General features: G+C 62.8%; 9 non-coding genes across 9 annotated transcripts; 6 read left to right on the forward strand and 3 right to left on the reverse strand.

Annotated features, from left to right (window-relative positions):
• Positions 1–610: 610 nt before the first annotated feature.
• TRNAL-CAG (transfer RNA leucine (anticodon CAG)) lies at positions 611–693 on the reverse strand. The gene has a single exon. It is a non-coding gene; the product is annotated as a tRNA-Leu (tRNA).
• A 598-nt stretch (positions 694–1291) lies between these two features.
• Positions 1292–1363, forward strand: TRNAD-GUC (transfer RNA aspartic acid (anticodon GUC)). Its single transcript has one exon. It is a non-coding gene; the product is annotated as a tRNA-Asp (tRNA).
• A 625-nt stretch (positions 1364–1988) lies between these two features.
• On the forward strand, positions 1989–2060 carry TRNAG-UCC (transfer RNA glycine (anticodon UCC)). The gene has a single exon. It is a non-coding gene; the product is annotated as a tRNA-Gly (tRNA).
• A 287-nt stretch (positions 2061–2347) lies between these two features.
• TRNAE-CUC (transfer RNA glutamic acid (anticodon CUC)) lies at positions 2348–2419 on the forward strand. Its single transcript has one exon. It is a non-coding gene; the product is annotated as a tRNA-Glu (tRNA).
• Positions 2420–7014: 4595 nt separating this feature from the next.
• TRNAG-GCC (transfer RNA glycine (anticodon GCC)) lies at positions 7015–7085 on the reverse strand. The gene has a single exon. It is a non-coding gene; the product is annotated as a tRNA-Gly (tRNA).
• A 1681-nt stretch (positions 7086–8766) lies between these two features.
• Positions 8767–8849, reverse strand: TRNAL-CAG (transfer RNA leucine (anticodon CAG)). Its single transcript has one exon. It is a non-coding gene; the product is annotated as a tRNA-Leu (tRNA).
• Positions 8850–9440: 591 nt separating this feature from the next.
• TRNAD-GUC (transfer RNA aspartic acid (anticodon GUC)) lies at positions 9441–9512 on the forward strand. The gene has a single exon. It is a non-coding gene; the product is annotated as a tRNA-Asp (tRNA).
• A 625-nt stretch (positions 9513–10137) lies between these two features.
• Positions 10138–10209, forward strand: TRNAG-UCC (transfer RNA glycine (anticodon UCC)). Its single transcript has one exon. It is a non-coding gene; the product is annotated as a tRNA-Gly (tRNA).
• Positions 10210–10496: 287 nt separating this feature from the next.
• On the forward strand, positions 10497–10568 carry TRNAE-CUC (transfer RNA glutamic acid (anticodon CUC)). The gene has a single exon. It is a non-coding gene; the product is annotated as a tRNA-Glu (tRNA).
• Positions 10569–12640: the final 2072 nt, after the last annotated feature.

Genomic DNA, 12640 nt, shown 5'->3' on the forward strand with positions numbered 1-12640 from the left:
AAGGGCAGGATGTTGGATGGCGTGCCTGTGGTGGGAGAAGTGTGCGCGGCTCCAAGAGCGGGTCGCTGGCTCGCTGCTGTTCGGCGGTCAGAGGTTGGAGGGTGAAACCGAGCGGGCTGTGCACGCCGGAGGCCTCTGGGCAGCGCAGCGGCGATTCAAGGCGGTGGGCGCTGGGCGCTGGGCGGAGGCCGGTGGGAGGAAGGCGGGAAAAGGAGGAATAGGGGCAGAGTCCGGGCTGCGTCTGTTTGGGCGAGTGAGGAGAAGGCGGGCGGAGGAGATAGGTAGGGAAGAGCGTGGAAGGTGGTCGCGGTCGCTCGCTGTGTGTGTGGGGCCAGGGAAGAGGGCGTGTGAGGTGGTGGGGAGTGCGTCTGTCCGAAGGGCAATCGGTAAAGGGTCGCGGGCGCTGGCGCATGGTCCTGGGCTGTTTCTGCGACGGCCGGCGGGTGGGCAGGAAGAAGGGACGTGCCTGAGAAGCGGCGGCGTTTTGGAGGCTTGCTTCAAGGGGGCTGGAGTTTGGAGAGTGGGCAAGGGCTCAAGGCAGGAACCGACCAAAGGTGCTCCAGGGTTGCGATGGGCGTTGCCCTCCGGCGGGCGGGCCAAAAGGTCGGGTTGTCAGGAGTGGGATTCGAACCCACGCCTCCAGGGGAGACTGCGACCTGAACGCAGCGCCTTAGACCGCTCGGCCATCCTGACGGCGCGCCGGGGCGCGTCGCCGCTCGCCTGGCTGGGACCCGGCGCGAACGCCGGCGCCCTTGGCCGGCGCCTGTCTGGGTTCGGTGCGCAACCGACGGACCGCGGGGCCGGAGCGGGCGCCGAGTGAACGGAGCCGGCCGGCGTTGGCGTGGACGCCTCCGCGTCCCCACCCCGGACCCAAACGGTCCGCGTCGGGCCGGGCGCCGCCGCCCGCCCCCGCGCCCGCGCCTCCGCTGGCGGAACCCCGCAGGGCGCGCGCCCACCACGTCCTAGGAGCAGCAGCCTGGCTGTTTGGCCCGCAGCCTCTTCCTGCCGGCGCGATCCCCGCGCTGGAGACGGCAGGCAGGGCGCAAGCGGAGGTTCCACGCCGCTCCGGTAGCTGTCGGGGTCCGGCTCCGGGTCCCAGTGGGACCGCAGGGTGCTTTGTTGGGTGTCGGGGTAGGCCGCGCCAACGGTGGCGGGTGGCGGGTGGCGGGTGGCGGGTGGCGGGTGGAGGGCGAGCAGGCGCGGGGCCCCTGCGGTCGGGGGAGGGGATCAAGGCAGGGCTAGGCGTCCGCGGTCGGAGTGGGGTCTGGCGTCCCGGCGACCGTGGCCGTCGTCCTCGTTAGTATAGTGGTGAGTATCCCCGCCTGTCACGCGGGAGACCGGGGTTCGATTCCCCGACGGGGAGGCAGCAGTCCTTTTAGGGCCGCCGCCTCGGACCCAGCCTGTGGGCCCTCCTTCTCCTTCCTCCGCCCTCCAGCTAGTCGCAGGGCGCCATCCCGGGCCTGACCTGCCTGGCCCCTTGGCCCCCTGGGCCCTCTGGGCCCCCTTGGCCTCAGGGGCCCCCTTGGCCTCCTCCCTTTTCTTCTCGCCCGCCGCTTGATCGCCACAGCCGGGCGGCCTCCTCTGGCCCCCAGGGCGCCCAGCGAGCTGCCGGCCCAAAGTGGTTGTGGGAAGAGGCTTTCTGCCACTTGGCACAGGGCCCGGCGGCGGCGGTCGGTGGGAGGCGGAGGAGTTGAGGACCCTGTGGACGCCGGCCGTGTGCCCCCCGGACACCTGGTGGAGAAGGACTCCGGCGGCCCGGGTCTGCGAGGGAGCGAGAGCGCCCCCAGACGCAGAACGGGGGCGGAACGGGGCAGCCGCGCTCGCCTTGCACCGGTGGGGCGCGGGCCGGCCTTTGGCGGGGCCGTGGCGGCGCGGAGCTGCGGGCGGGCAGGCGGACGGACGGGGCGTCGGGGCGCTGCTGCGCCGGGCGCGGGCGGCGCGCTCGTGGGAGCCCCGGGCCGGCGTGGCGGGGCTGCCCGCGCCGTGCGGCGTTGGTGGTATAGTGGTGAGCATAGCTGCCTTCCAAGCAGTTCACCCGGGTTCGATTCCCGGCCAACGCAGCGGGCCGACCTTTTGCGGAGGTCCCGGGCGCCGGGCTCGTGTCGGAACTTGGCCAGGGGCTGCGTGCGTGTGCGCCCGGGAAGGAGGGGCGCGGTGTTTGGAGGGTGTGCTGCGAACAGGGCCAGAGCTGCTGGTTGGGGCGGGCGGGTTGCCGCCCGCGTCTCCGGGGCTGGTTGCGGGTGTTTGTTTTAAAGGGAAGCAGGGGACAGGCGCCAAGGTAGCGCCCAATGCTGGGGCCACAGGCGCTGGGGCCAGGAGGCGCAAGCCGGGCCCTGAAGGCCGTCTCTCCCTGGTGGTCTAGTGGTTAGGATTCGGCGCTCTCACCGCCGCGACCCGGGTTCGATTCCCGGTCAGGGAAGCCTTCCTTCTTTGGCTCTGCCTGCCAACTGCCAGGCCCCTTCACACCTCCCCTTTTGACCAACAGGCTCCCTCGCTTCTCAGGCGCCCCAGCCACAACCTCCGGCGGCCTCCACGTGCGCCCCCACCTCCCCGCCTACCTCCACCGCTCCGTCCTTTTGGCCTCGCTGGCGCCACCTTCGCAACATCCGCGTCACAGTTCTTCCTTGTCAGGTGCTCGCCTCCCTCCCACTCTTTCTCAGTGGCAAGGCCCACCGGCCGGGTCAGGCTTTCTCCTCCCATGGCCGCCAGGTGACCGCGGCCACTACCGCCGCCGCCGCCGCCGCCGCCCACCTCGCACCCTCGTCTGGCCACGGAATGGGCCAGGACTCTCGAGCAGAGCGGCTTCCGCCAAGCCAAGCCGGGTGGCTGACGGGCCACTTCTCTCTCGGCTGCGGGGGATCTGCGCCCAGCGTTTGGGCCACGTGCCCAGAGCCACTCATGCCAGCAAGCGCACTGGCTTTTCCAAGGCGTGCCAGACCCTTGGAGCGCGGGATCCGTGATTGGGCTCCACGGGTGTCAGCGGCTTTGGTAGAAATGGCAGCGGAACTTGAGGAGCCGAGACCACGGGCCATGGCGCTGGGGAGCCAGAGCTGTGACAATCGCCCTTGTAGCATGATTATGTTTTTCTTCATGCGGACATGATATTGATGGGACTCCTGTGACATGCGGTAACACGTGTAGATTGCGTGGCGATCGATGATCAACTGAGGGGATGTAGGGCATCCATCCCGTGGGTATCTGTCATCTCTACCTGTTGGGAACACCTCAGGTGCTGTCTTCCAGCTCTGAAACACACGCTAATACATCGTTGTGACCCCTAGTCGCCCCACTCTGCCATGGAACATTATTAGAACGTATTGCCTCCGTCGAAACGCATGCTCGTACCCATTTCGCCAACCTCTCTTCACCCCAGTCACCCACCCACCCTCTCCAGCCTCTGGTGTCTATCGTTCTGCTCTCTACCTCCACAAGGTGAACTTTCTGATTGTTCAATTCCCACGATTGGAATCAGAACCTGCCCTCCGTGTCTTTCTGTGCCCGGCTCATTTGAGGTTACATCGTGACCTTTAGTTCCACCTCTGTTGCTGCAGACGAGAGGATTTCCTTCCTTTCTATGGCCAAATGGTATTCCATGGTGTCCACATGCCACGTTTTCGTTAATCCATTTCCCGGCCGATGGACACTTAGGTTGATTCGACGTTTCTGCAATTGTGAACAGTGCTGCAGTAAACATGGGGGTGCAGGTATCCCTCGGAAATTCAGATTTCCTGGTGCTTTGGTTAAACACCCATCCGCGGGATTGCCGGGCCCAAAGGTAGCTCTACCTTGAATTATCTGTGTGCGAGGGGTTGGGGGGAGGTGGCAGGGTAGGGTTGGGGTGGGGTTTTGTTTGTTTGTCAGTTTGTTGCATTTTGTTTTCACATATCTCCATGCCGTTTTTCATGGCGGCTGTACTTATTCGCCTTTCCGCCCACGGGGTCTAAGTCTTGCCTTTTGTCTACCTCGTCGCCAGGGTTGGTTATTTTCCCTCCGGCTTTAATGATAGCCATCCTAAGCGGGGTAAGATGACAGCTCCTCGTGGTTTTCATTTGCATTTCCCCGACGATGGGTGACGGTGAGCATTTTCTTCATACACCTATCGGGGGAACCCGCCCCCGATATTTCGGCGTAGGTTCCTTCTATTTTCCGTAAGTGCCGGCCGGCTGAGAAATAAAGAGGGAGAGTACAAAGAGAGGAATTTGACAGCTGGGCCGCCGGGGGTGACATCACATATCGGTAGGACCGTGATGCCCACCCGAGCCTCAAAACCAGCAAGTTTTCGTTAAGGATTTCAAAAGGGGAGGGGGTGTACGAACGGGGAGTAGGTACAAAGATCACATGCTTCGAAGGGCAAAAAGCAGAACAAAGATCGCATGCTTCTGAGGGAACAGGGCAAAGGGCAAAAGCAGATTTATTGATAAGGGTCTACGTTCAGCGGTGCACGTATTGTCTTGATAAACATCTCAAACAACAGAAAACGGGGTTCGAGAGCAGACAACCGGCCTGACCACAAACGCAGCAGGGCGCAGTTTTTCCCCGCCCTGATAAGCCTGATGGTACTGCAGGAGACCAGGGCGTGTCTCAGGCCTTATCTCGACCGCATAGGACAGCCGTTCCCAGAGCGGCTGTTTATAGACCTCCCACCAGGAATGCATTCCCTTCCCAGAGTATTAATCTCAATATTCCTTGCTAGGAAAAGAATTTAGCGGTATCTTCCCTACTTGCACGTCCGCTTATGGGCTCTCTGCAAGAAGAAAACTACGGCGCTTTTTGCCCGACCCCGCAGTCAGTCAGACCTTATGGCTGTCTTCCCTTGTTCCCTAAAAATCGCTGTTATTCTATTCTTTCTCAAGGTGCACTGATTTCATATTGTTCAAACACACATGTTTTACAGTCAATTTGTACAGTTAACCCAATTATCACCGTGGTCCTGAGGTGACGTCCATCCTCAGCTTACGAAGATAACAGGATTCAGAGATTAAAGCAAAGACAGGCATAAGGAATTATAAAAGTATTATTTGGGAACCCATAAATGTCCATATAGAAATGAAATCTTCACAATTTATGTTCCTCTGCCCCAGCTCCAGCCGGCCCCTCCGTTCGGGGTCCCTGACTTCCCGCAACATACACGCGCATGTGTGTACACGTGCTCCCACTCACTGTTGACAGGTTTGAGATTCTCGCCTATTCTGGATGTGAAAACGAATCTCGAGAGGTCCCGTTATTTGGACCAACCTGGCCACGGGCATTGAAGCGTGGAGGACGCAGGAGCTGGTGGGGAAAACCCAACAGCCAAGCTGACCAAAGCCACATGTGCGGAGTTGGGGTTCATGATAGACTTGTAGCCGAGGTTTGCTTCCCATTGCCTGACCTACGCTCTCGATCTTCTCTCCAAGTGTCAAGGAACATGTGGAGACGGTACCTATCCCCAACGCCAAGATTCGCTGTGGAACTTTCTTCCCATCCCCTCCTTAGCACAGATGAGCCCAGTTCTCCAACCCTCTATTCAACCCGTATTGATCTTACCGTTTGGCTGATTCCCCGAGTCAATGGCAGAGGTCAGTCGACTTCTTGCCAATACTCTCTTTAGGGGCAAAGTAGAGGTCCAACCAACTGCACAAAGCTGTCCCGTGTCATTCGTGGGATCTTGGCACAGTCGGATCACCTGCAGAGAGAGACCAGACCCTATCGGGGATGGAGAGGTTTGCCATCCCCACGGGAGGCTGGCTTGCTTGCCAGGGCGATGTGGGTGGATGTCAGCGGGTGACAGTGATGGACGAAGGTGTCCGTTCCCGTGGCTGGCGTCCAGCCCAGCCCGGGGCAAGGGGCTGACACCAAGGAAAGGAGAGAAGCATGTCGTGTGCTGGGAGCTGGAAGGAAGAGTCCAGGGTGTCCAGGGGGTGCAGAGGACTGGCTGGCAAGGTCTGGGAGTGAGGCTATCCAGTCAAACGGAAGTCGTGCAGAGGCCTGGGGCGTTAGGGCACCTCGCGGGCTGCCCATGCGGTCGGAGGGATCGCAGCTGGTGGCGGAGCTGGCATGTGTCTGAAGAGCCTGAAGGAGGCCAGGGCTGAGGGATATGAGTCGTGTGAGAGAGGGGCATTGACGGCGAGAGGGAGAGCTGGATGTGCGAGAGAGAGAGACAGAGAGATAGAGTCACAGAGAGACAGAGAGAGAGAGCGAGAGAGAGCTGGAGACCCAGTGAGACAGAGAGAGAGAGGGAGTGAGAATGTGTGTGTGTGTCTGTGTGTGTGTGAGTGAAAAGGCGGTTGGGGTGAGAAAAAGACGGCGGAGGGAGGGCTGAGCCTGAAGGCTGGACGGAAGAGTACATTGTCAGCGGGTGGGTCTTGGAAGGAAGGAAGTCTGTGTGGTCAAGGGGGATCCCCGCCGGGGAGACTGGGATGCTGCTTGGGCTGGGCAGTCAGAATACGGAGTGGGGCTGGGGTGAGGTGACAAGCAGCCCAGGGTGGGGCAGACATCGTGACAGAGCGACTGGAGGCCACGTCCCACGTCCCGAAGGGGTAGGGAATGCAACTGGACCCCAGACATAAATAAGCCGTCTTCAGGATGGAAGGGCAACCATGGCAACATTTTCTGGATGTGGGGAGCCATCGAGGGGGAGAGAGAGAGACCAAGAGGTAGAGGTGGTGAAGGGTGAAGAGAAGAGGTGGGGCGAGTGGGTGCAAGCCCGTGGTGCCTGGCGATATTCCTTGAAGTGAAATGCGTCGGGCAGAGGTGGTGGCAGGGTAGTGAAGAGAAACAGGACCAGGAGGTTGCCAAGGGCTGGTGTCTGGCGTGCTTTCGTGTTTGGAGGGGTTGTTTTTACCAAGGAAGGGGGGAGGGGTCAGCCTCACCCGCAAGTCAGTGGAGAGAGGCACGGAAGAAAGGGCAGAGGGGCATCGCGCGTGGGAGCGCAGCCGTTGCAGGACACGCTGGCGCGCCCGGAGTGTAAGGAGGCGGCAGAGGCGAGCGCAGCTCCATTTGGAGCAGCAGCAGCACCAAAATGGGAGGGCGTGCTGCATGGGCCGGGAATCGAACCCGGGCCTCCCGCGTGGCAGGCGAGAATTCTACCACTGAACCACCCATGCACCGATGGTAAACGCCAACGGAAGCTGGCACAGCGGAACTCGCCACCAGCCGCCGTTCACTGGTCACCGCCTGCCGTGGGTCTCCGTCCCATTGGGGCGTCCACGAGAGGCTGGCCCGACGGGGCGAGCAGAAGGGGAGGCTCCGGTCACGTCGAGGGACCTGGGGCGCGGCGCGGAGGGAGAGCGGAGGGAGAGAGGCCGACTCCTCCCGTCTTGCGCTTTCTCTGCCGCCCAGAGCCCAGAGACTGCCCGCCGGGATCGCCAGGGGAAGGACCAGCCGTGGCCCGCGCCCGAATGCCCCGTGTGGGCAGCTGAGCTGTGGCGGGCCTTGCTGAGCGCGGATCCCCGGCCCAGACCCAGAGTTTTTCTTTTGTGTTTGTTTTGTTTTGTTTTCTTTGTTGTTGTTGTTGTTGTTGTTGTTGTTGTTGTTGTTGTTGTTCCGGCCGGGCTGGCCTTCTCGCTTGTGTCAGCTGCGGGTGGGTGTGGGGGTGGGTGTGTCAGCGTGTCAGCGAGCGGGGGCGGCGATGGGGGGACGGGTCTCGCAGCCGCCGCGTGCGGCTCAGAAACGCAGACCAAGTCCGTGGGCGCCTCGCTTCTGCGCTCTGACCCAGGCCACCGGCTCGCACTCGGGGTCCGGCCCCGATGGGCTGGTAGGGAGGCTGGAGCGCCAGAAAGGAGCGGAGGAGCGCTTTGGCAGAGCCGCAGCTGGCTGACCCGGGAGAAGGCGCGCTGGGTGTGGCTGGGACGGCCCAGGCCGCGGCTTCCCGCGTGGGGATGCGGTGTGGTGTGGCGCAGAGCTGTCCCGGCGGGGCCTGGCGTTTGTGGGCGCGTGACGGGGATCTAGGGCTTCCGCTCGTGATTCCTCGTTGGCTATCTTTCCGGGTACGGACTCGCCTGCCAGGCTGTGTGCAGGGATCCCGCTGCCTCTGGCCGGCAGGCGTCCCGGCTGCAGGTGGGCCGGCAGGCAGGTGTTAGCGGGAAGGGAGCACAAGTAGCGAGGTGAGATCGGCGACCTGCCTAGGGCGTCGGGAGAGTGGAATGCGCAGGCGGGGTCCGAGGGGTACCGGAGGAAAGGGCAGGATGTTGGATGGCGTGCCTGTGGTGGGAGAAGTGTGCGCGGCTCCAAGAGCGGGTCGCTGGCTCGCTGCTGTTCGGCGGTCAGAGGTTGGAGGGTGAAACCGAGCGGGCTGTGCACGCCGGAGGCCTCTGGGCAGCGCAGCGGCGATTCAAGGCGGTGGGCGCTGGGCGCTGGGCGGAGGCCGGTGGGAGGAAGGCGGGAAAAGGAGGAATAGGGGCAGAGTCCGGGCTGCGTCTGTTTGGGCGAGTGAGGAGAAGGCGGGCGGAGGAGATAGGTAGGGAAGAGCGTGGAAGGTGGTCGCGGTCGCTCGCTGTGTGTGTGGGGCCAGGGAAGAGGGCGTGTGAGGTGGTGGGGAGTGCGTCTGTCCGAAGGGCAATCGGTAAAGGGTCGCGGGCGCTGGCGCATGGTCCTGGGCTGTTTCTGCGACGGCCGGCGGGTGGGCAGGAAGAAGGGACGTGCCTGAGAAGCGGCGGCGTTTTGGAGGCTTGCTTCAAGGGGGCTGGAGTTTGGAGAGTGGGCAAGGGCTCAAGGCAGGAACCGACCAAAGGTGCTCCAGGGTTGCGATGGGCGTTGCCCTCCGGCGGGCGGGCCAAAAGGTCGGGTTGTCAGGAGTGGGATTCGAACCCACGCCTCCAGGGGAGACTGCGACCTGAACGCAGCGCCTTAGACCGCTCGGCCATCCTGACGGCGCGCCGGGGCGCGTCGCCGCTCGCCTGGCTGGGACCCGGCGCGAACGCCGGCGCCCTTGGCCGGCGCCTGTCTGGGTTCGGTGCGCAACCGACGGACCGCGGGGCCGGAGCGGGCGCCGAGTGAACGGAGCCGGCCGGCGTTGGCGTGGACGCCTCCGCGTCCCCACCCCGGACCCAAACGGTCCGCGTCGGGCCGGGCGCCGCCGCCCGCCCCCGCGCCCGCGCCTCCGCTGGCGGAACCCCGCAGGGCGCGCGCCCACCACGTCCTAGGAGCAGCAGCCTGGCTGTTTGGCCCGCAGCCTCTTCCTGCCGGCGCGATCCCCGCGCTGGAGACGGCAGGCAGGGCGCAAGGGGAGGTTCCACGCCGCTCCGGTAGCTGTCGGGGTCCGGCTCCGGGTCCCAGTGGGACCGCAGGGTGCTTTGTTGGGTGTCGGGGTAGGCCGCGCCAACGGTGGCGGGTGGCGGGTGGCGGGTGGCGGGTGGAGGGCGAGCAGGCGCGGGGCCCCTGCGGTCGGGGGAGGGGATCAAGGCAGGGCTAGGCGTCCGCGGTCGGAGTGGGGTCTGGCGTCCCGGCGACCGTGGCCGTCGTCCTCGTTAGTATAGTGGTGAGTATCCCCGCCTGTCACGCGGGAGACCGGGGTTCGATTCCCCGACGGGGAGGCAGCAGTCCTTTTAGGGCCGCCGCCTCGGACCCAGCCTGTGGGCCCTCCTTCTCCTTCCTCCGCCCTCCAGCTAGTCGCAGGGCGCCATCCCGGGCCTGACCTGCCTGGCCCCTTGGCCCCCTGGGCCCTCTGGGCCCCCTTGGCCTCAGGGGCCCCCTTGGCCTCCTCCCTTTTCTTCTCGCCCGCCGCTTGATCGCCACAGCCGGGCGGCCTCCTCTGGCCCCCAGGGCGCCCAGCGAGCTGCCGGCCCAAAGTGGTTGTGGGAAGAGGCTTTCTGCCACTTGGCACAGGGCCCGGCGGCGGCGGTCGGTGGGAGGCGGAGGAGTTGAGGACCCTGTGGACGCCGGCCGTGTGCCCCCCGGACACCTGGTGGAGAAGGACTCCGGCGGCCCGGGTCTGCGAGGGAGCGAGAGCGCCCCCAGACGCAGAACGGGGGCGGAACGGGGCAGCCGCGCTCGCCTTGCACCGGTGGGGCGCGGGCCGGCCTTTGGCGGGGCCGTGGCGGCGCGGAGCTGCGGGCGGGCAGGCGGACGGACGGGGCGTCGGGGCGCTGCTGCGCCGGGCGCGGGCGGCGCGCTCGTGGGAGCCCCGGGCCGGCGTGGCGGGGCTGCCCGCGCCGTGCGGCGTTGGTGGTATAGTGGTGAGCATAGCTGCCTTCCAAGCAGTTCACCCGGGTTCGATTCCCGGCCAACGCAGCGGGCCGACCTTTTGCGGAGGTCCCGGGCGCCGGGCTCGTGTCGGAACTTGGCCAGGGGCTGCGTGCGTGTGCGCCCGGGAAGGAGGGGCGCGGTGTTTGGAGGGTGTGCTGCGAACAGGGCCAGAGCTGCTGGTTGGGGCGGGCGGGTTGCCGCCCGCGTCTCCGGGGCTGGTTGCGGGTGTTTGTTTTAAAGGGAAGCAGGGGACAGGCGCCAAGGTAGCGCCCAATGCTGGGGCCACAGGCGCTGGGGCCAGGAGGCGCAAGCCGGGCCCTGAAGGCCGTCTCTCCCTGGTGGTCTAGTGGTTAGGATTCGGCGCTCTCACCGCCGCGGCCCGGGTTCGATTCCCGGTCAGGGAAGCCTTCCTTCTTTGGCTCTGCCTGCCAACTGCCAGGCCCCTTCACACCTCCCCTTTTGACCAACAGGCTCCCTCGCTTCTCAGGCGCCCCAGCCACAACCTCCGGCGGCCTCCACGTGCGCCCCCACCTCCCCGCCTACCTCCACCGCTCCGTCCTTTTGGCCTCGCTGGCGCCACCTTCGCAACATCCGCGTCACAGTTCTTCCTTGTCAGGTGCTCGCCTCCCTCCCACTCTTTCTCAGTGGCAAGGCCCACCGGCCGGGTCAGGCTTTCTCCTCCCATGGCCGCCAGGTGACCGCGGCCACTACCGCCGCCGCCGCCGCCGCCGCCCACCTCGCACCCTCGTCTGGCCACGGAATGGGCCAGGACTCTCGAGCAGAGCGGCTTCCGCCAAGCCAAGCCGGGTGGCTGACGGGCCACTTCTCTCTCGGCTGCGGGGGATCTGCGCCCAGCGTTTGGGCCACGTGCCCAGAGCCACTCATGCCAGCAAGCGCACTGGCTTTTCCAAGGCGTGCCAGACCCTTGGAGCGCGGGATCCGTGATTGGGCTCCACGGGTGTCAGCGGCTTTGGTAGAAATGGCAGCGGAACTTGAGGAGCCGAGACCACGGGCCATGGCGCTGGGGAGCCAGAGCTGTGACAATCGCCCTTGTAGCATGATTATGTTTTTCTTCATGCGGACATGATATTGATGGGACTCCTGTGACATGCGGTAACACGTGTAGATTGCGTGGCGATCGATGATCAACTGAGGGGATGTAGGGCATCCATCCCGTGGGTATCTGTCATCTCTACCTGTTGGGAACACCTCAGGTGCTGTCTTCCAGCTCTGAAACACACGCTAATACATCGTTGTGACCCCTAGTCGCCCCACTCTGCCATGGAACATTATTAGAACGTATTGCCTCCGTCGAAACGCATGCTCGTACCCATTTCGCCAACCTCTCTTCACCCCAGTCACCCACCCACCCTCTCCAGCCTCTGGTGTCTATCGTTCTGCTCTCTACCTCCACAAGGTGAACTTTCTGATTGTTCAATTCCCACGATTGGAATCAGAACCTGCCCTCCGTGTCTTTCTGTGCCCGGCTCATTTGAGGTTACATCGTGATCTCCAGTTTCTTTCATGTTGCCGCCAATCACAGGATTTCATTCTTTTTTTTTATGCCTGTGTTTGTTAATACTGAGTGTCAACTTGATTAGATTGACGGATGCAACTTAGTATTGCTAGGTGTATCTGTGACAGTGTTACCAAAGGTCATAAACATTTGAGTCAACAGTCTGGGGAAGGCAGACCCATACTTAATCTGGTGTGCGCAGTCTAATCTGTTGCCACCCCATATAAAGGAGGCAGAAAAACGTGAAAAGGGAAGAGTGACTTGGCTTCCTCTCCTACACCTCTCTCTCATGCCTGATGCTTCCTGCTCTCTAACATTGGATTCCAAGTTCTTCTGTTTTGAGACCTGTGCTAGCTGCCCTTCCTCCTCGTGCTTGCAAACAGCATATTTTGGGATTTTGTGATTGTGTAAATTAATACTTAATAAACTTGTGTGTGTATATATGTATATACATATGTATATGTGGTGAGTATCCCCGCCTGTCATGCAGAAGACCGGGGTTCGGGTCTCCGAGACCCCGGCTCCGCACCCGGGACCTCCGCAAAAAGTCGGCTTGCTGCGTTGTCCAGGAATCGAACACGGGTCAGCTGCTTGGAAGGCAGCTATGCTCACCCCTATTCCACCAATGCCGCACGGCGCGGTCAGCCCTGCCACGCCAGCCTGGGGCTCCCACGAGTGTGCCATGGGAATACATATATATATGTATTCCAGTTAGTACTTTCCCTGTGGGGAACCCTGACTTGTAAGATTTGGGTACCAGAAGTAGTACTAGAGGAATAGAATATAAAGCATGGAATTGTGTTATTGTCTTTAAGGTTTCTGGAGTTAGCTACTTAATATGATTAGACCCAAAAATGCTAAGGAGTCTACTTCTAATACTATGGAGACCATTGATAGTCCTTGGTGTGAACTGCTTAGAAAGTTATGCAAAACAAATGCATTTGACACTCCTATCAACGC

Source organism: Macaca fascicularis, chromosome 1 (assembly GCF_037993035.2).
Source record: "Macaca fascicularis isolate 582-1 chromosome 1, T2T-MFA8v1.1".
NCBI classification, from domain to species: Eukaryota; Metazoa; Chordata; class Mammalia; order Primates; family Cercopithecidae; genus Macaca; species Macaca fascicularis.